We start from the raw sequence: 23,060 nt of genomic DNA, 5'->3' as shown, positions 1-23,060 counted from the left end.
CCGGGTTCGATTCCCGGCTGGGTCGGAGATTTTCTACGCTCAGGCACTGGGTGTTGTGTTGTCCTAATCATCATTTCATCCCCACCGACGCGCAGGTCGCCGAAGTGGCGTCAAATCGAAAGACTTGCACCAGGCGAACGGTCTACCCGACTGGAGGCCCTAGCCACACGACATTATTATTATTATTGTTAAAACGATGACAGGTCATAAATTGGGTGAGTATATTGTGAGCGTTTAAGGAAACAAAGTAATGAAAAAGGGATACTTCAAGTCAATGTTTTTGTTGGATGAATTTTTTTTATGTTTTCGTAAAATCGACAACAATATCTCAAATCACTTTCTTGAAGTGTTGGTACTCAGTCAGCTTCATGAAAGACGGGTCAGACTGGTATGTGGACTTCCGTGGCGGTTGACCAATGTCGATTGTTGATCCATAAAACATTGACGATGTGCCAATATGATTCAAGAGCACAGGCAAGTGACCTATTGTGAGACGTTGGGCAAGCTGGAAACAGCGATAGGATCGCTTTCTCACAGACATTTAGTGGGGAACAATATTAGGCCCAGCGTGGCGTAGCTCAAAAACAGGCTCGCCATTTGGCGCAACGAAATGTGGCAACGCTGCGTACTAAATATCACACCCTGTACACCTCCAAATCATCTACAAATTTAATCAAGTACTCTTCCTTCTCTATTCGATATGAGCAATAAGTAAAATTTCCTTATTTATAGAAATAATTCGAAAGCTAAGATCGCCTAGTACAGATTACTGGATAACCGGTTTCAACACACTAAAGGTACCATCATCGGACCTGAATGTAGCTTAACATTTATAAACTATTTGGATGTAACGATATCGTTATATCCAACGATATCGTTATAAACGATATCGTTATATCCAAATGGTTTATAAATGTTAAGCTACATTCAGATCCGATGATGGCACCTTTAGTGTGTTGAAACCGGTTATCCAGTAAACAGTATTTAGGCGAGCTTGGCTTTTTGAAAAAAAAATGGTTCAAATGGTTCTGAGCACTATGGGACTTAACTGCTGTGGTCATCAGTCCCCTAGAACTTAGAACTACTTAAACCTAACTAACCTAAGGACATCACACACATCCATGCCCGAGGCAGGATTCGAACCTGCGACCGTAGCGGTCACGTGGTTCCAGACTGTAGCGCCTAGAACCGCACGGCCACTCCGGCCGGCCTTTGGCTTTTGAATTATTTCTACAACAGAGTGCTGCAGCGTTAACGACCAACATTCAGTAACTGCGAGACGAAGGGGAAACATGCAAGGTGAAATCAACTAATCGTGCACTATGACAGTCTTTTCAGATATGCCAGTCGTGAGCATTGTACACAGCACAATGACATCTCGTCCATTGACAAAACATAAGTGGCATAATGTGGTTGTGGGCGTAACGCTGCAAAATCCACTCCCAAAATTCTGTTCTGGGAAGTAAAATCTAGAGCCTTAAGCGGTTGTGCATTTTGAGAAGGAACTGGGTCCCTTCTTTCCTCACGCATCAGTCTCACAAACAGTGCTTGCATTCCAATTTGTGTACTGTAACGTGAGAGTCTGTGAATGGATCTGTGTCCAACTTCTTCATCATGTCGTCATTAAATCCCGACGTTCGCATGTTTTGCACCAGACCACCATCGTACTAATGATCTTTAAAAATCCTTATTACAGCGAAACGCTCGTGAATAGCAACAAAAGCACACAGGTGGACACTAAAATTGCGACACCAGGAACGATAGTAGACAACGAAACTTTTATTGCACATGTACAGTATACCAGAAGAAAGAGATTATTAGTTTTTAAGTGACTTGGGGAAGTATAGGGTAAGAAATTTAGTAAAGACAGCTGTCACCTCCAGCAGCAACGACAGGATCTACATTACACAACAAAATTAATGGATCACATTGTAACGTATTACTATCTTTAAGACTTTTCTCGTCGAGCCATATACGTTATCTCGCACTTCTCGCTGCTTCTCTCACACAAATAATGATAAAAATTCAGAAATTCAGGGTCGCTACCAGCCAAAGCCCTTCCTAACCATTTAGGAAAAGACGGAGTTGGAAAATTATTAGTTTAACTACTTTAATAATTCAATTACAAGTATGCAAATTTCTATAAGTAGTCAGATAAATAGCACTCCATGTCGTGCATGAAGCAACTTGATTAATTCTGGATTGGAAATCTGAGTAAGTGGGTAAGATCAACACCACAGAATTTATCTTTCACGTAGATTATTTATTGTATCTAATTATTTGGTTGCACATCCTAACTACACATAACTAGTGCCTTACTAGAAACATTTAAGTAAGAATTACAAGAGAATGTAACAGAGCACAATTTAATTACAGCAAGAAGAAACCCAGAAAACGGGAGAGGGAGACAATGATACTATCATCTCCTTTGCATTCATACCATAAAAATATCTCAGTGAGATACGCATTACGATTCTACGCATGCACTATTCTGGACAGAGGTTTAACCAATGCACGAGGTTGTGCGATAATTATTCAACATACTAACTGCGTCTGCTGCTTGAAAAAGGCAGAACTAGAGCACGTGGCGCATTTCGAATCACTGTTCTGCTGCTCTGTAGAAAGCGCACGAAAGAACAGATATTCTTGCAGAAATTGTAGCTCATTGAACAGAAAACTGTTAAAATAAAGCCTATCGTGGTGCCGTGGTGGACCCGAAGGGTCATTGATTACCAAACACGTCGCACAAAATCAACACACAGACAAAAGCAACTTCCACAAAATATAAGATTGAGAATCGTTAAAAATCATACTAGCTTCGACACAGTATTACACTCACGTACGGCTGAAGTGATCCTAACCAGCTTTTCCTAATCAGATTTACCGTTTAAAATTCTACTTCATCGTTGTTCAAAATGAATAAAGTAACTTCCACACTTTTAACTCAAACACCCAAAAATCGCCTATTTAAAGCAATATAATCATGGCACATTCGGAAAAATAACTCGCTTCACACGCTTCAGTTTAGCTGAAGTTCTTAAGTATTTCAACAGTTAAACATAACGAAGTCCGAACTCAACCTGCTTCCTATCACCTGAAACCCCCCTTAAGAGCTACGATCCGTACTCACCAAGTGTTCTCCGAAGAGTGCCGCTTTCTCTTTCGAGATTACCTAGCTCCCCGTGCAGCGGAAGCTACCAGAGGGGTAGTCCTCCGTCACCAACGTCGCACGCAAAAACACCCTCGACACAGCCTTCGACTAAGATGGGTAAACCTCTCTGTTCAGGTATTGGAAACCTAAGTTGGTCATCCTGTGCTCTCCTTCGAACGAGAAGCAACATCGTCTGCTCCCAGCAGACGATGGCCAGCTCAGCGTTTCCCACAAAACAAAACCGAAACCCCACATTAAAGCACACATATAATATTCAATAGGCCTTATTTGAATGCTCAGTCTTTCTGGAAGAGTTCATGAATTGAGCTAAAATCAGGTAGTAAAGTGAATAAGTTGTACCGAATTCGACAAGCGTCTTATGAAACAACTTCACAGAGACGTTTCAACTTTTTTGAAACCCCGTAATTGCCGTCCATTGCGACGCTAAGTTAGAAATTTGGCTCAGAGGTGGCTACAACCTTCCTCTGTAATGGCGCAAAGGCGTGGCGCACTGCTATTTCACCCTCGGTCTCGGCGAGGCTTCAAACAGCGAGGTGTAGATACATGCGAAGAAAAGGCCACATCTCAGTAGCTCGTGTGAGCTGTTATGTGCGTTAGTGATGTCACATTAGCACCAAATTTCGCCACAATTCTGCCCAATGCCACCGTGGAGACGTTACACGATGAGGTCGTCACAGACCCTCTCATCTACGTTTCATCCCTTCTTTTGACGTCTCTGAGATGGAGGTCAGAACTGCAACACCTGTCGTTGAAATCGCGCTGTTTTCTTATAGGTCGCCGAGGAAAACATTTGAGACGCACCGCTGCTCAGAATCGAAACGAAAAGGCCTCAGAAGACGGCATAAAGGGTGTCAATGAAACAACCCGTTTCAGTAGTGCATTGATTGCCACACACGTCGCGGTTGAAAACGACAATCCGCAGTGCTGTGAGGAACAGGAAATGTTTTTTTACAAACTTTGACTCTGCTGACAACCTCGGTCGTTTCAGCTCCTCCGTAGGACATTGTGGGACTTTGAACGTGAGCGCACCCTTTTGGAGTGCAGAGCGGCCGCAGTTTTTGCCCTGGTGGAAAGGTTGGAACCACCAGGGACCATTCAAAACGGTACAAAGAAATTTGAACGGGTTCGTTTTATAGCCCTCCTGTATGCCATCCTCTTGTGGCGTGATCATGCGGGAGTGCAACATGAATATGTGCATGAATAAAACGGCAAAGGGTCCCTCCAAGACGCCCCCCCCCCCCCCCTCCCCAGTTCGGTAACACTTTCAGTGCCACCCACGCAACTTTGCTGAGCACGTTAAAATACATGTTAGTAGCTTTAGCACCATCCTGGCAGCTCCTGTAGCACCTGAAGGTAGCAAACCGCCATCCAAGGGGTGTGTAAGGGATTGCGTAACCCTCAGACCCACTAGCAGTCGCCAGGCTGTATCAAAATTTCTGAACTTATATTTGTAACGTGCTCAGCCAGGGTGCGTGGGTGGCGGCACCGAGGGTGTTACTGAACTGGGCGGGGGGGGGGGGGGGGGTCTAAGAGGATCTTTTGTCGTTTTATCCAGCCTATGTTAATGTTGCGCTCCCGCGTGATTATGACACAGGAGGGCTAAAAGCCGGCCGCTGTGGCGAGCGGTTCTAGGCGCTTCAGTCCGGAACCGCCCTGCTGCTACCGTAGCAGGTACGAATCCTGCCTCGGGCATGGATGCGTGTGATGTCCTTAGGTTAGTTAGGTTTAAGTATTTCTAAGTCTAGGTGACTGATGACCTCAGATGTTAAGTGCTTGGAGCCATTTGATTTTTGAGGGCTAAAAAAGCATAAATACCTTTTGCTGTTCAGGATCGTGTTCAAATTTCGTCGAATGATCTTGAACGGTTCCTAGTGGTTCGAACTTGTACACCAAAACAAAAAATAGCGGTCGTGCTGCACTCCACAGGGGTGCGACCAAGTTCAATATGATGCTGCCTCACAATGTCCTTAAAGAAGGGTTGAAACGTCGAAGGGCGTCTGCAGTGTCAAAGGTTGCCAAGAACTTCTTCCTGTTGCTGAGCACAGTGCGATCTGGCGTTTTCAACCGGGAAATGTGTGGAATGAACTCTCCACGGAAAGCAGTGGTTTCAGTGACGCCCTTTACGACACGCCTTGAGGCCCTTTCGTGTCGATTCCTAGCGGCGGTATGTCTGAAATATTTCCGTCGGACAACCGCCAGAAAACCGCGTGATTTCAACGCCCTATGTCGCAGTTCTGACCTTAGACGCAGAGTCGGAAAAAGAAGGGTGGAATGTGACATCATTAACCCACCTTAAAGCTCACATGAACTTCCGAGCTGTTGTCTCCTTTCGCTTGTATCGACCCCTTCCTTTTTGAAGCACTGACGAGCTCGAGTGTGACATCGCTGCGAGCCACACTTTCTTAGTATTGCAGAGGATGGTTCAAGGCATCTTTGAGCCAGTTTTCAAACTCATGTGTCGCAATGAAAGGCAGTTACAGGATTTCGAAAAAATGATCCTTTAATTCTGTAGCGCAGTACATCCTGGCACAGCATCGAATCGAGTTTTCCAACAGATTCCATGCTGCTCCAGCTCTATGCCAGAGGTCGTCAGTCGTGGTGGCGTGTCAGGGCGGCGGTAGGGCACCTTCTGTATCGACGTAGATCAGGGCAGCACGGTGTCATCACTGCTCTCTCTAACAAGGGGAGGCCGCCAATTGTGAAATTCAGATTCGATTCATACTGCGCATAATAGAAGCTCGTGGCCAGAGGTGTAATGTGGCAAAGCACCAAGATGCACTTCTCAGCCGCTGTCGAGAAAATCGACAGTTAAAAGAAACCGTTGCGGTCAAATACTCTCTACGATTAATAGTTTTCTACAGCGTCGTGGCGCAGCAGTAAGCGCTCGGGTTCGTAATCCGAAAGTCTTCCGGATCGAATCTCACGCGATGCAACCTTTTTTTTAGTATTTGTTTTTTGTAATTCAAATGTATACACACACGCACACACACACACACACACACACACACACACACATATATATATATATATATATATATATATATATATATGTATATATATATATATATATATATAATTCCCGGCAATCAATTGCAACAATTATGCATATAATAAGTTGTTGAAAGTCGTTTGTCGTGGAAAAACCGCAAACAAAGTTGTATTTCAGAAATGTGATTAATTGTCTTCATAATGTTAACCATGTATAGTTAACGGAAGACGTAGAAACGATATTCCGAAACGAATACGTACAGCGTAAGTAAAACGTTCGAATTAGAATAGAGACCCCACGAACACAAATTTGCTGTCGCAGGTATGAAATATAAATTCCGTTACTCGCTCGTTACACTTGAAGGACAGATGTTGAATGGGCCGAAACGAGCCGCCGCATAACAGCGTAGTTGCCTGCTAACTTCGAAAGAAGGTAGATGCGGTCCCTAGCGCAACTTATAACATCGTCGAAAATCAGTGCGGACGTGAGAGCTTTGGTACACCCTGTTAAACAAACGGAAAAATGGAGGCGGTACAATTGGAGAGCGATCCGCCTTCACCAACATATATATATATATATATATATATATATATATATATATATATATATATATATATATATATATGAATTACTAAAAACTAATAATAAAAAAACCTCGCATGGCGCGATATTCGATCCGGCGACCTTCGGATTACGAATCCGAGCGCTTACTGCTGCGCCACGACGCTGTAGAAAACTATTAATCGTAGAGAGTATTTGACCGCAACGGTTTCTTTTAACTGTCGATTTTCTCGACAGCGGCTGAGAAGTGCATCTTGGTGCTTTGCCACATTACACCTGTGGCCATGAGCTTTTATTATGCGCAGTATGAATCGAATCTGAATTTCACAATTGGCGGCCTCCCCTTGTAAGCTGGTAATAGGTTGTGTTCCAAAAATGAGCAGCATAGAGACAGAAGTGATGACACTTTCTGCAGGACCTGACCATCATTTTGCAGGACAATGCTCAAGCACGTACAGTGCAAGCTGTTACTGATTTGTTTGACTGATGGGGCTGCTAAGTGCTATACCACCTACTGCACTCCCCTGACTTAGCCCTCGTGAGTTCAACTCGATTTCTAAACTGAAGGAAAGACTTCACTGCATTCGCTTCAGGACTGCTACAAATTCGTCGGGCAATAGACCGTGCAGCTCGAACTGTCAACACAATTGGCACTGTTAAGAGTATTCTACGACATTCACATCGCTGGCAACAGATTATACACAATGCTGGTGACTACTTCGATACACGTATCTATTTTGTACGAGCTGTAAATAAATAGTTGCCACTATTAAAGTTCCAGCCTTCGTATATTCTCCAACTGATGTTTTACATTTGAAAATGACGACGTTGTTCATTGAAACCGGTAATGTAACCCCTTGTTTCGAAGGAAAATTTTATGTATTGTGACTGTGCCTTCACTATTGTAGTGTCAAATAAACATTTAACTTATATTATAGTCACACTCCTTTACGACAATTATGTCGGAATATAGGCTGACAATTACATTTTTGCCATAAATACTTTATATTTTTAAGTAACACATACGAGCATGTCCATGTAGGACAAAAACGTTCCGTGGGTTAAATGGCTCTTTACATACCGTCACCGAGCTTCTAGATGGTTCACCGCTTTCGGCTTTTAGGGGAATCAAGTAAGACATTGATCGCATACTTAAAGAAAGCAATCGTTATGAGATTGTATTCAACACAGTTAACGTATAGGTTATGCCGTTGGGGTCTTAGCTGACCAAGTCTACCAGGAAACTATCGTTGTTTACTCTTATTTATGATAGTCTGCGGTAGCATACAGTACATCTACATCGTGCGGTTGGTCCAGGCGGAGGTTCGAGTCCCCCCTCGGACATGAGTGTGTGTGTTTGTCCTTAGGATAATTTAGGTTGAGCAGTATGTAAGCTTAGGGACTGATGACCTTAGCAGTTAATTCCCATAATATTTCACAAACATTTGAACATTTCAACAGTACATCTATATCTACTTGGCTACACTAAAAATCACACTTAAGCGCCTGGCACAGGGTTCATCGAACCACCTTCACAACACTTCTCTGTTCCACTCTCGAACAGCACGCGGAAAAAAGGAACACATATATATATCCGTGTGAACTCTGATTTCCCTTATTTTGTTGTGATGATCGTTTCTCCCTATGCAGGTCGGCGTCAAAAAAATATTTTCGCATTCAGGGGAGAAATTTGATGATTGAAATTTCATGAGAAGATCAAGAAGCAGCGAGGAACGTCTTTGTTGTAATGATGTCCACCACATATCCTGTATCATCTCTGTGTCACTATCTCCCCTATTTCACAACAAAACGTCTTGTCCTTCTTTGAACTTTCTCAATGTAATCTGTTAATCCTATCTCGTAATGATTGCAGACCTCGCAGCAACTAGTGAGATATTGTGGAAAAAGCGCTCTGTACATCCAGAAACACGGAATAAATTTGAATCCTTTGTCGATAGCATTCAGCATTTCGTGAGAGTAAAGAGCTAAATGTATTTCACAAGAGCGATTTTTTCTAAATCCGTATTGACTGTGTGTCAATAGACCCTTCTCTTCGAGGTAATTCATAATGTTCGAACACAATAAATGTTCCAAAATCCTGCTGCATATCGACGTTAGTGATATGGGCCTGTAATTTAGTGGATTACTCCTATTGCCTTTCTTGAAATTGGTGTGACCTGTGCCAACTTCCAGTCATTGGGTACGGATATTTCGTCCAATGAGCGGTTGTACACTACTAGCCATTAAAACTGCTACACCAAGAAGAAATGCAGATGATAAGCGGGTATTCATTGGACAAATATATTATACTAGAACTGACATGTGATTACATTTTCACGCAATTTGGGTGAATAGAACCTGAGAAATCAGTACCCAGAACAACCACCTCTCGCCGTAATAACGGCCTTGATACGCCTGGGCATTGAGTCAAACAGAGCTTGGATGGCGTGTACAGGTACAGCTGCCCATGCAGCTTCAACACGATACCACAGTTGATCAAGAGTAGTGACTGGCGTATTGTGACCAGCCAGTTGCTCGGCCACCATTGACCAGACGTTTTCAATTGGTGAGAGATCTGGAGAATGTGCTGGCTAGGGCAGCAGTCGAACATTTTATGTATCCAGAAGGGCCAGTACAGGACCTGCGACATGCGGTCGTGCATTATCCTGCTGAAATGTAGGGTTTCGCAGGGATCGAATGAAGGGTAGAGCCACGGCTCCTAACACATCTGAAATGTAACGTCCACTGTTCAAAGTATCGTCAATGCGAATAAGAGGTGACTGAGACATGTAACCAACGGCACCCCATACTATCACGCCGGGTGATACGCCAGTATGGCGATGAATACACGCTTCCAATGTGCGTTCACCGCGATGTCGCCAAACACCATCATGATGCTGTAAACAGAACCTGGATTCATCCGAAAAAATGACGTTTTGCCATTCATGCACCCAGGTTCGTCGTTGAGTACACCATCGCAGGCGCTCCTGTCTGTTATGCAGCGTCAAGGATAACCGCTGCCATGGTCTCAGAGCTGATACTCCATGCTGCTGCAAACGTCGTCGAGCTGTTCGTGAAGATGGTTGTTGTCTTGCAAACATCCCTATCTGTGGACTCAGATAGAGACGTGGCTGCACGATCCGTTACAGCCATGCGGATAAGATGCTTGTCATCTCGACTGCTAGTGATACGTAGCCGTTGGGATCCAGCACAGCGTTCCGTACTACCCCCCTGAACCCACCTATTCCATATTTTGCTAACAATCATTGGATCTCGACCAACGCCAGCAGCAATGTCGCGATACGATAAACCGCAATCGCGATAGGCTACAATCCGACCTTTACCAAAGTCGGAAACTTGATGGTGCGCATTTTTCCTCCTTACACGAGGCAACACAACAGCGCAGGCAACGCCGGTCAAGTGCTGTTTGTGTATGAGAAGTCGGTTGGAAACTTTCCTCGTGTCAGGACGTTGTAGGTGTCGCCAGCGGCGCCAACCTTGTGTGAATGCTCTGAAAAGCTAATCATTTGCATATCACAGCATCTTCTTCCTGTCGGTTGGTGGCTCGACACTGGACTCGCATTCGGGACGACGACGGTTCAATCCCGCGTCCGGCCATCCTGATTTAGGTTTTCTGTGATTTCCGTAAATCACTCCAGGCAAATGCCAGAATGGTTCCTCTGAAAGGGCACGGCCGACTTCCTTCCCCATCCTTCCCTAATCCGATGAGACCGATGACCTCGCTGTCTGGTGTCCATCCCCAAAACAACTCAACCCAACCCTGTCGGTTGAATTTGCCGTCTGTAGCAAAAAAATGTTCAGATGTGTGTGAAATCTTATGGGACTTAACTGCTAAGGTCATCAGTTCCTAAGCTTACACACTACTTAACCTAAATTATCCTAAGGACAAACACACACACCCATGCCCGAGGGAGGACTCGAACCTCCGCCGGGATTAGCCGCACAGTCCATGACTGCAGCGCCTGAGACCGCTCGGCTAATCCAGCGCGGCGCGTCTGTAGCACGTCATCTTCGTGGTGTAGCAATTTTAATGGCCAGTAGTGTATATGATTGTGTAGTATGGCGTTATTGTATCAGCGTACTCTGAGAGGAATCTATTTGGTATACAATCTGGGCCGGAAGACTTACTGATTTAAGTTTCTTCACTACTCCGAGGATCTACCTCCTACCCTGATGTTGGCAGTTGTTAACAGTAGTTTTCCATCTCTAATCGCAACTATTTGAAAGCTTGAATAAAATCGCCAAAACAAATTACGGTAGACAACAGGTATCACTGCTCACATGTCAAGTGAATTCGTAAACTTTAGCCAACTGGATAAACCAGCGCTAGCCCGGAAGCTGGCGGGCGGTCGGTCAGCGCTCTGACAGGTGGTTCACTGTGCGGCGCAGTGCAGCCGCCGTGATCCCGCGAACCGGTCGCAGAGCACTGCCGCGCGCCTGCATGTCCCACGTCAGCTGGCAACTGGCGGCTCTCGGCAATCGACCGCGCCAAAGCCACGGCCGTGGCCGTCCGCACAGAATGACAAAGACACGGAACGGCGACGGCCTCGTGACTCCTGCCTTGGCAGCTGTCGCGGCGGCAGCCAGCCGGCGAACCCGGTGGTCTCCGTGCTGTCGCTGTCTCGCTAAGTGCAGGTGCCTCAGTGCACGTCCCACAGAGAGGAATCAAGTGTGAGTTTCAGATGTGACCCTACTGAGCGCTCAGCGTACCCAGGAGCGTGACGTTTATAAACTACAGAAAAGATTATATAAACTACTCAAAACATGATTTGCACTAGAGATGGGAGGTTCGCGAACTAACAGGTCCAAAGGAACGGTTCACCAAGATGAACTGAACGAGCGAGGAACGAATTCTAAGGAACGGTCATTCACGGTTCACTTCAGTCACGGCTTTCAACTTATAATTCCCGGGAACGAGAAACGGTCGGTCTCGTTCCCGAACGGCACGTCGGTCGGTCTCGTTCCCGTCTGTCTCGGTCTCGGTCGCGTCTTTCTACTTATAGTTCCAGAGAATGGGAAACGGTCGGTCTCGCTCCCGAACGGCACGTCGGCCGGTCTCGTTCCCGTCTGTCTCGGTCTCGGTCGCGTCTTTCTACTTATAGTTCCCAGGAATGGGAAACGGTCGGTCTCCTTCCCGAACGGCACGTCGGCCAGTGTCGTTCCCGTCTGTCTCGGTCTCGGTCGCGTCTTTCTACGTATAGTTCCTGGGAATGGGAAACGGTTGGTCTCGTTCCGAAACGGCACGTCGGCCGGTCTCGTTCCCGTCTGTCTTGGACGCGTCATTCTACTTACAGTTCCCGGGAATGGGAAACGGTCGGTCTCGTTTCCGACCGGCATGTCGGCCAGTCTCGTTCCCGGCTGTCTCGATCTCGGTCGCGTCTTTCTACTTATAGTTCCCAGGAACAGGAAACGGTCGCTCTCCTTCCTGAACGGCACATCGGCCAGTCTCGTTCGCGTCTGTCTCGGTCTCGGTCCCGTCTTTCTACTTATAGTTCCCAGGAACAGGAAACGGTCGGCCTCCTTCCTGAACGGCACGTCGGCCAGTCTCGTTCCCGTCTGTCTCGGTCTCGGTCGCGTCTTTCTACTTATGGTTCCCAGGAATGCGAAACGGTCGGTCTCCTTCCATTGCTTAGAGTCGTCGTCTATTGTTTCGAAGTTGTTTGCATTCGCTTATTTGTTATTTCTTCACTGCCTAATTATTACATGTTTATCTATTTTGGTCGTAGCGGTCAACAAATCGTACGTAATTGGCGAGCAGTCTGTACTCGAGTCCGGTTATTCGTGTGCCGTCTTATACACTCCTGGAAATGGAAAAAAGAACACATTGACACCGGTGTGTCAGACCCACCATACTTGCTCCGGACACTGCGAGAGGGCTGTACAAGCAATGATTACACGCACGGCACAGCGGACACACCAGGAATCGCGGTGCTGGCCGTCGAATGGCGCTAGCTGCGCAGCATTTGTGCACCGCCGCCGTCAGTGTCAGCCAGTTTGCCGTGGCATACGGAGCTCCATCGCAGTCTTTAACACTGGTAGCATGCCGCGACAGCGTGGACGTGAACCGTATGTGCAGTTGACGGACTTTGAGCGAGGGCGTATAGTGGGCATGCGGGAGGCCGGGTGGACGTACCGCCGAATTGCTCAACACGTGGGGCGTGAGGTCTCCACAGTACATCGATGTTGTCGCCAGTGGTCGACGGAAGGTACACGTGCCCGTCGACCTGGGACCGGACCGCAGCGACGCACGGATGCACGCCAAGACCGTAGGATCCTACGCAGTGCCGTAGGGGACCGCACCGCCACTTCCCAGCAAATTAGGGACACTGTTGCTCCTGGGGTATCGGCGAGGACCATTCGCAACCGTCTCCATGAAGCTGGGCTACGGTCCCGCACACCGTTAGGCCGTCTTCCGCTCACGCCCCAACATCGTGCAGCCCGCCTCCAGTGGTGTCGCGACAGGCGTGAATGGAGGGACGAATGGAGACGTGTCGTCTTCAGCGATGAGAGTCGCTTCTGCCTTGGTGCCAATGATGGTCGTATGCGTGTTTGGCGCCGTGCAGGTGAGCGCCACAATCAGGACTGCATACGACCGAGGCACACAGGGCCAACACCCGGCATCATGGTGTGGGGAGCGATCTCCTACACTAGCCGTACACCACTGGTGATCGTCGAGGGGACACTGAATAGTGCACGGTACATCCAAACCGTCATCGAACCCATCGTTCTACCATTCCTAGACCGGCAAGGGAACTTGCTGTTCCAACAGGACAATGCACGTCCGCATGTATGCCGTGCCACCCAACGTGCTCTAGAAGGTGTAAGTCAACTACCCCGGCCAGCAAGATCTCCGGATCTGTCCCCCATTGAGCATGTTTGGGACTGGATGAAGCGTCGTCTCACGCGGTCTGCACGTCCAGCACGAACGCTGGTGCAACTGAGGCGCCAGGTGGAAATGGCATGGCAAGCCGTTCCACAGGACTACATCCAGCATCTCTACGATCGTCTCCATGGGAGAATAGCAGCCTGCATTGCTGCGAAAGGTGGATATACACTGTACTAGTGCCGACATTGTGCATGCTCTGTTGCCTGTGTCTACGTGCCTGTGGTTCTGTCAGTGTGATCATGTGATGTATCTGACCCCAGGAATGTGTCAATAAAGTTTCCCCTACCTGGGACGATGAATTCACGGTGTTCTTATTTCAATTTCCAGGAGTGTATTATTTCACTGCGATCGCCCACATAACGCTACAGTTGGCTAAACGAGATGTTTTGCAGAATCACGAAAATTACAAGTGTGAGAATTCTGTTATGAATAAAAACTCATTACTCCAGGGCGGAGGCAAGTGCCCCCTCTTGGCGCCTACCATCTTCAGTCACCTATGCTACTAATTTTGAATTTTACATTAGAACCGTAGACCAAACACAGTGAACGGTGAACGATTCCCAAAAAAGAGCGATCACCAGTGAACTAGTTCCCAAGGATGGGCGACTTTGCCCATCTCTACTTTGCACCAACCCCCTGCCTATCTGCGAACGTAGACTATGTGACCAAAAGTATCCGGACACTTCTTAGTGGACATTAATGTGGGGTTTGACGGCCCATCGCCTTTACGACGGTTTGAAATCTGCTTGGAACACTTGCAATCAGGTGTCTGCATCTCAGTAGAGCAACGGCAGCACAGTCGCCCTCAAGAGCCGAAACCAGAGAATGTAACCAAGTTGGACGCTGCGGTCTGGAGCGAAGTCGACGTCCTGACTCATTCGAAACGTGTTCCACTGGGATCAGGTCGGGACTCTACATAGGCCAGTCCATTTCAGGAATGTTATTGTCCACAAACCGTTGCCTCAGACTGATTCGGCTGCTACTGCTTCTCCACTGACAGCACAACACTCTCCAAGTACTTTTAAACTGCCTGTGGTAGCACATTGTTTACAGCGTAATTTATCGATGTTTTTCGTTTGTGTGCACTACTACTTGCATTTTTCTCGATTTCCCACCGTTATTTACAAGTCCACTATAAACCTATCGTGTCACACTTCTTTGGGGTGAACTCATTGTTTTTAACACATAAATAATGCAGGAACAACTTCATAACAAGTTAACGTAAACTTAGTATGTATCAAAAGCGTATTTGTTGCAGGGTCCTAACAGTAAAACATCGAAATGTTTTTATTTATTTAAACTCATGTGATTTTTTATATATTTTTTGTGTTTTGTTCGTTATTGATCGTTGTGTTTGGTCGTTGCGGACGTCGCAAGACATCCTGTTCAAGTTCGGTGGTTGATCTTTCCGCTCAGTTTTTTTTTTATTACAGAGGCCAACCGGCTCTCTGACCGAACACGCTGAGCTACCGTGCCGGCGCTTCTCTGTATCGTTCCAATTTTAGTATATGTACCGCCAAAGCGAGTACATCGGACCAGTTTCAACCGTACAGTGGCTTTTCTTATACATCTCAGTTTCCTGTTGTTGTTGTTGTTGTTGTGGTCTTCAGTCCTGAGACTAATTTGATGCAGCTCTCCATGCACTCTATCCTGTGCAAGCCTCTTCATCTCCCAGAACCTACTGCAGCCTACATCCTTCTGAATCTGCTTAGTGTATTCATCTCTTGGTCTCCCTCTACGATTTTTACCCTCCACGCTGCCCTCCAATACTAAATTGGTGATCCCTTGATGCCTCAGAACACGTCCTACCAACCGATCCCTTCTTCTAGTCAAGTTGTGCCACAAACTCCTCTTCTCCCCAATTCTATTCGATAGCTCGTCATTAGTTATGTGATCTACACATCCAATCTTCAGCATTTTTCTGTAGCATCACATATCGAAAGCTTCTATTCTCTTCTTGTTCGAACTATTTATCGTCCATGTTTCACTTCCAAACATGGCTACACTCCATAGAAATACTCTCAGAAACGACTTCCTGACACTTAAATCTATACTCGATGTTAAAAAATTTCTCATCTTCAGAAACGCTTTCCTTGCGATTGCCAGTCTACATTTTATATCCTCTCTACTTCGACCATCATCAGTTATTTTGCTCCCCAAATAGCAAAACTCCTTTACTACTTTAATTATCTCATTCCCTAATCTAATTCCCTCAGCATCACCCGAGTTAACTCGGCTACATTCTATTATCCTCGTTTTGCTTTTGTTGATGTTCATCTTATATCCTCCTTTCAAGACACTTTCCATTCCGTTCAAATGCTCTTCCAACTCCTTTGCTGTCTCTGACAGAATTTCAATGTCATCGGCGAACCTTAAAGTTGTTATTTCTTCTCCATGGATTTTAATACCTACTCCGAATTTTTCTTTTGTTTCCTTTATTGCTTGCTCACTATACACATTGAATAACATCGGGGAGAGGCTACAACCCTGCCTCACTCCCTTCCCAACCACTGCTTCCCTTTCATGCCCCTCGACTCATAACTGCCATCTGGTTTCTGTATAAATTGTAAGTAGCCTTTCGCTCCCTGTATTTTACCCCTGCCACCTTCAGAATTTGAAAGAGAGTATTCCAGTCAACATTGTCAAAAGCTTTCTCTAAGTCTACAAATGCTAGAAACGTAGGTTTGCCTTTTCTTAATCTATTTTCTAAGATAAGTCGTAGGGTCAGTATTGGCTCACGTGTCCAAATATTTCTACAGAATCCAAACTGATCATCCCCGATGTCGGCTTCTACCAGTTTTTCCATTCGTCTGTAAAGAATTCGCATTAGTATTTTGCAGCTGTGACTTATTAAACTGATAGTTCGGTAATTTTCACATCTGTCAACACCTGCTTTTTTTGGGATTGGAATTATTATATTCTTCTTGAAGTCTTAGGGTATTTCGTCTGTCTCATACATTTTGCTCGCCAGATGGTAGAGTTTTGTCAGGAGTGGCTCTCACAAGGCCATCAGTAGTTCTAATGGAATGTTGTCTACTCCCGGGGCCTTGTTTTTTCAGTGCTCTGTCAAACACTTCACGCAGGATCATATCTCCCATTTCATCTTCCTCTACATCCTCTTCCATTTCCATAATATTGCTTTCAAGTACCTCTTGATTAGTCCCTGCCCAGAGATCCGAATGGGGGACTATTTTACCTCCGGAATATTTTACCCAAGAGGAAGCCATCATCATTTAACCATACAGTAAAGCTGCATGCCCTCGGGAAAAATTACGGCTGTAGTTTCCCCTTGCTTTCAGCCGTTCGAAGCACCAGCACAGCAAGGCCATTTTGGTTAGTGTTATAAGGCCAGATCAGTCAATCATCCAGATTGTTGCCCCTCCAACTACTGAAAAGACTGCTGCTCCTCTTCAGGAACCACACGTTTGTCTGGCCTCTCAACAGATACCCATCCGTTGTGGTTGCACCTACGGTACGGCTATCTGTATCGCTGAGGCACGCAAGCCTCCCCACCAACGGCAAGGTCTATGGTTCATGGTTGGAGGGGGGGCGGGGTGGCACAGTTTCCTAAGACACAATAACTTTAATACGGCAAACAGTATTAAAATGATTTGAGTGTCTGAAGTGACAGTTTGAGTACATTATATTGCCTATGAACTAATAAAGTTAATACTAGCAGTACTTGTGCTACTGCAGATGCTGCCACTAATAGCGATAATAGTAAGAAGAACAATGACAATAATAATAATAGTAATAATAATCATGAAAATAATAATAATAATGGCAGATATAAAATGTATTTAGAAGTGTACAAGATAGATCTTTTCTGATAAAGAAAGTTCTGAGGAAAGGATATTTAAGGATATTGCTCCATTTAAGAATACTGAGGAAGATGTGGTTGGAAATAAGGATGTGAAAGGGCAACGAGTGTGTACAGGGACAATGGTAATCCTTATTGTTGCTTTAGTACATGTGTCATTAGTTCTGAAACTGGAGAGGTTATTCAGTTCTCTACTACAATGTGGCACGTTATTCCAGAGTAGGGTTCCTGCCACTGAGAAGGCTGAACTTTGGAGTGGGAAGAAAGGATTTTGCTCTGATGGGAACGGTTGTATCTGCCGTGTAGTTAAGACCAGAGCGTTAAAGTCGAGGAGTGATATGGTGGACAGTGTTCATAGGTCAGACAGATAAGGCAGAGGGTATGGACATCTGTGCGCTTGGCTGCACACAGCCAGGATAGCTATGCATATGATGGTGAAACATGATCAGACAGTCGAACATCTCAGATATATCGAAAGCAGGCATTCATGGCCAGTTCCTGGCGCCGTGAGCTTTCCTGACAAAAGCCTTGGAGGATAACATCGCAGTATAAGTGTTTGTACAAGTTTCTTTTTCAGTTCGAGAGAGAAGAGCTTTTCATATTTTTGTATGGCATGGAGAGATGCTGATGCCTTCTTGCACACTGCAGTTACCTGCTCAGTCCCATTTATATTTTCGTCTAGTATCACTTCTAGACTCTTTGCTAAAGCAGAGAAGTTGATATTTGTCCCATTTAGGGTTATAGATGCTTCAAATGGTTCAAATGGCTCTGAGCACTATGGGACTTAACATCTGTGGTCATCAGTCCCCTAGAACTACTTAAACCTAACTAACCTAAGGACATCACACACATCCATGCCCCAGGCAGGATTCGAACCTGCGACCGTAACGGTCACGCGGTTCCAGACTCAAGCGCCTAGAACTGCACGGCCACACCGGCCGGCGGTTATAGATGGATTCACGATACTTCTGGCCAATGCGCCTGGAATGACCAACCAGCACCACTTAGGTTTTGAATGGGTTGAACTTCAACCTTGTATCCTGCGCCCATTTTAATAACGCACACCGATTGGTACTGAGATTGTCGATAGCTGTGTTCAGGTGTATCGGTTTTGCACTTAGCTACAAATGGAAGTCATGAGCGTACATGTGGTACTCGTATCTGCAGTGGGATAAAACAGAGGCCACATCATTTATCTGCAACGAAAAGAGTATACGACTTAATATCGAACCCTGGGCGACACCTGGTACTACCCGCCTCCATTGTGACTTAATGGTCCCAGACGTGTCGCACTGCTGGCGAAAGGTCAGGTTAGGGCAAAAACATTACACTGCATTTGGTGATAAATTTTCACTTCTAAGCTTGACAAGTAAAATATCGAAGTCGACAGTGTCAAAGGCTTTGCTGAAGTCTAAGAAGCATTATTGGAATATGAGTGTATTCGTTTCAATAACGCTTTGTGGTGGTAGACGTAAAACTTTTACATGTGTACTTCGATGACAATCTTGAAAAGTGAGTATTTGGAATACTGAGAGAAAATCAGAATAATTGTAACAGATAGCCTGAAAACTGTAAACAGTAATGGTAGATAGTCATACGTTGGACTGCTTGCAGAAAATGTCACTGGCTACAGCACTCTGCGGCAAACTGCATATCGAAACTGCAAATATCACTAGCATTTTACACATCAGCTGTAGTGTCAGAGTGTCTGGCGTCATTTTTGGGTTATAAATTATATTAATTATGACAATTCAGCTCAGTCTGACATTTATACAATTGGCTTACAGGAGTGGGGGAGGGGAGGAGGCCATTTTGGGCCATAAATTATGGTAATTATAAATTTGGTCATAAATTACACTTGTGTAAACGTAACTATGAGAACAAGTGAACAGGTTGTTTACATGAGGATCATAAATTACACCGGTTTGTTTATATAAGAAGGCTAGGCCAAGTGGCGATTTTGTTTACACAAGGAGAACAATGGGACCTTTGTTCCAGAACCGGCACTGTCCCAGACATTTTCTGTTGCATTAAGTGTTCTGCCGTAGCGACAAGCGCCGGCACGAAGATGAAGAACGCAAGAGCAAAGAGGGCTGTGAGACGACGTCAGCCAATAGCACGCTGACTAAGACGTCACCACGACAGGAGCGGCCTCTAGAAAAAGGGAATATAAGCGCCGCTCCTGCCAGCCTCGGCGGGACAGTAGAAGACGGACAGAAGTAGACCCGGCCTTGTGATCCATATCCATTACTTGCATGGACGTTGTATATAGTGAAGAACAATGATTATGTGCATCTCGCCCATCGCTTGCGACACCACTGTAAATCGAAGTTTAGCTTGAATTGTTGTACAGCTATCCGAGAAAGCAGCACCCTTTAGGCACCCTGTAAGAGACGAGTTGGCAGGACCCCACATTAAGATTGGCTGATTTAGCGAGCCAGTCATGGTGCGATAAGAAGCCTGAATGTTTGTCAAACCAAAAATTACGCAAGCAGTTCTGTGAACACTGCCATTGTAATTTTTGAAGACGGAAGTGTCCAAAGCATATTCATCGTGCAAATGTAGAGGAAAGGACAACATCTGATCACTGTGGGTGTTGAAGTAAACACCTTGGTCTGTGTTCACCATAGCCGGAATGTAAATCTCCATGCCGTGACACAAAAACACCCCCAAAATTTAACAAAAACACTTCCGGCCTGAACTACACCCTCCAGGCACTGATGGTTAATCCCTCGTTAGACGGTTGTTGCTCTCGGCATCTTGTGTCTTGAAAAGAGCTCAAATCGCGACTCGTCTGGCCACACTACACGACTCCAGTCAGCTGCTGTCCAGTTTCTGCGTTGTATGGCCCATAGCATACAGCTTTATGTACCGCTGCGGGTAATGGCTTTTTTAGGTGTCCGATTCCACATGTCCATTGCATGCAGTTCTCTCCACAGCGTTTACTCGCAAACTGGTTGATTTTGACTTGCATTCACTGACACCATCAACTCCTGACGATTTAGAAACCGGTTACCTTCGAGAGGAAGTGTCTCTCGCTTCTCGGTTGGGATCTCTTTTATGACCACTGTTCCTACGCCATGATACATGACTGCGAGTTGTACACCCTTTCTTTTAGAGGCATTGACAGTCTGTGTTAATAGACTCATCGGGCATCTTCATTCAGAGTATGGTCACGTTACCATAATTCCTTTCTGCCATTCTCTCGCTTCCCCTTGTCGACCGATCTTAGTGCGCTGATGGCATGCTACCGACTGGCAGATACACACCGCAGCGCTGCTATAACATACGTCAGCGATGGAGGGTTACGTGACCACCTACTACCATTTCTACACCATCTTATACTTCCCTTCCTCCTCCTCTTGTGTTCATTCACGATTCCACACGGGGTCGATATTGTTACATCGGTTTTGACGACGTTAATGCCATCTGGTGGGCGGATGCCCTTTCAACGCCACGACTGCTCCTGTAAAGAATCTGCGTACCCCATCTGTCTGTGTAAATCTCGTCTAAAAATACGGTAACGTTTTCAAAGTGTTTTCAAAAAGTGTACCTAATATGCGACATGGGTACCAGCCTGGCATTCACCTTAGTGAATGTGAAAACCGCCTAAAAATCACATCCAAGCTGGCTGGCTCATGAGCCCTCGTCGTTAATCCACCAAAGTTTTTGATCCGGGACTCACTCGCGTTCCCGTGTTCCACAAGCGGCGCATTAGTGAGCTCGTTTATCATGGCGGATCACCAGCCTCATACGATTATCACTGCTCCAAAGCGACCAGTGTGCGCTTTTACGGTTAGACTGATATTTTGTGCGGTGCGCTTATGTTCCCTCAGCAGAGTGTGATATCGTCGACTCTTGTCAACGAGTGGTTAGTCCACTAGCCACGCAGTCTAGGAGACAAGAATATTTTACAGATACGTTTAAAAAGACATAGGAGGCTGTATGTAAAAGAACAGGACACACTGACGAGGTCTGAAACATAGAACTCAGCTACCTACACAAGGTAATTTTTTCCACCGTGTACGAACTCTAGGGAATGATCGATGAGAGGATACGGAACAAAAGAGGTCTAATGAACTTATGTCCGGAAATGCATGGTTTCCATGCTAGAGACCATTTATTAAATCATACTTTGTCACAAAGACTGTGGTCTTTATACGCGCTGTACCATGCAGCCACAGTTACAGTATGCATGTTTTTCTCCTAAAGGCTGGTATTGTTCTTCGTACGTCATGCCCTTGCACCCTCTCCTACCGTAGTAGCTGGTAATGCTGTGACCGATTCATTTCTCTTGCTGACTTACCTCGCAGTGCATGTGATACAACGTTGAACGTAGTGGTTCCGTTTTCGAATCGAGAGCTTGCCGACATGGTGTTTGCTTAGTAAATGAATCGACTTCATTTACTTCCGGTACGATGGACGTGGAAGAATTATGGGCAAATTTTAAACACATTGTAAATCACGCATTGGACAAGTATGTGCCGAAAAAGTGGGTTACGGACGGAAAAGACCCGCCGTGGTTTAACAGCGCAATTCGGAGAATGCTCACGAAGCAAAGGCAGTTGCACTCGGGGTACAAGAAAGACCGGGAGAATGAGGACAGGCAAAAGTTAGTAGAGATTCGTGCTGCTGTAAAAATAACGATTCGCGAAGCATTCAACCACTACCACCGTCATACCTTAGCAAAAGATCTTGCTGAAAACCCAAGGAAATTATGGTCTTACGTAAAATCGATAAGCGGGTCGAAGGCTTCCATCCAGTCACTGATCAGTCTGGCCTGGCAACGGAAGACAGCAAAACGAAAGCTGAAATTTTAAATTTATCATTTGAGACATCTTTCACGCAGGAGGATCAAACAAACATAACGCCGTTTGAGTCTCGTACAGATTCCCGTATGGAGGACATAGTGATAGACATCCCTGGGGTTGAGAAGCAGCTGAATGGGTTGAAAATAAATAAATCGCCAGGTCCTGATGGGATTCCAATTCGGTTTTACACAGAGTACTCTACTGCATTGGCTCCTTACTTAGCTTGCATTTATCGCGAATCTCTTGCCCAACGTAAGGTCCCGAGCGACTGGAAAAAAGCGCAGGTGACGCCTGTATATAAGAAGGCTAGAAGGACAGATCATCAAAATTACAGACCAATATCCTTAACATCGGTTTGTTGCAGGATTCTCGAACATATTCTCAGTTCGAGTATAATGAATTTCCTTGAGACAGAGAATTTGCTGTCCATGCATCAGCACGGCTTTAGAAAGCATCGCTCCTGCGAAAAACAACTCGCCCTTTTTTCACATGATATCTTGCGAACCATGGATGAAGGGTATCAGACGGATGCCATATTCTTTGACTTCCGGAAAGCGTTTGACTCAGTGCCCCACTGCAGACTCCTAACTAAGGTACGATCATATGGGATTGGTTCCCAAGTATGTGAGTGACTCGAAGACTTCTTAAGTAATAGAACCCAGTACGTTGTCCTCGATGGTGAGTGTTCATCGGAGGTGAGGGTATCATCTGGAGTGCCCCAGTGTGCTAGGTCCGCTGTTGTTTTCTATCTACATAAATTATCTTTCGGATAGAGTGGATAGCAATGTGCGGCTGTTTGC

General features: G+C 45.7%; 1 protein-coding gene across 1 annotated transcript in view; it reads left to right on the top strand.

Moving 5' to 3' along the window:
- The window catches only part of LOC126412256 (tumor necrosis factor alpha-induced protein 8-like protein), a 951,546-nt gene that overhangs the window by 498,703 nt on the left and 429,783 nt on the right, over positions 1-23,060 (top strand). The window lies entirely within an intron of this gene.

Source organism: Schistocerca serialis, chromosome 7, assembly GCF_023864345.2.
Source record: "Schistocerca serialis cubense isolate TAMUIC-IGC-003099 chromosome 7, iqSchSeri2.2, whole genome shotgun sequence".
NCBI lineage: Eukaryota > Metazoa > Arthropoda > Insecta > Orthoptera > Acrididae > Schistocerca > Schistocerca serialis.
This window is presented reverse-complemented; position numbering and strand designations above follow the sequence as displayed.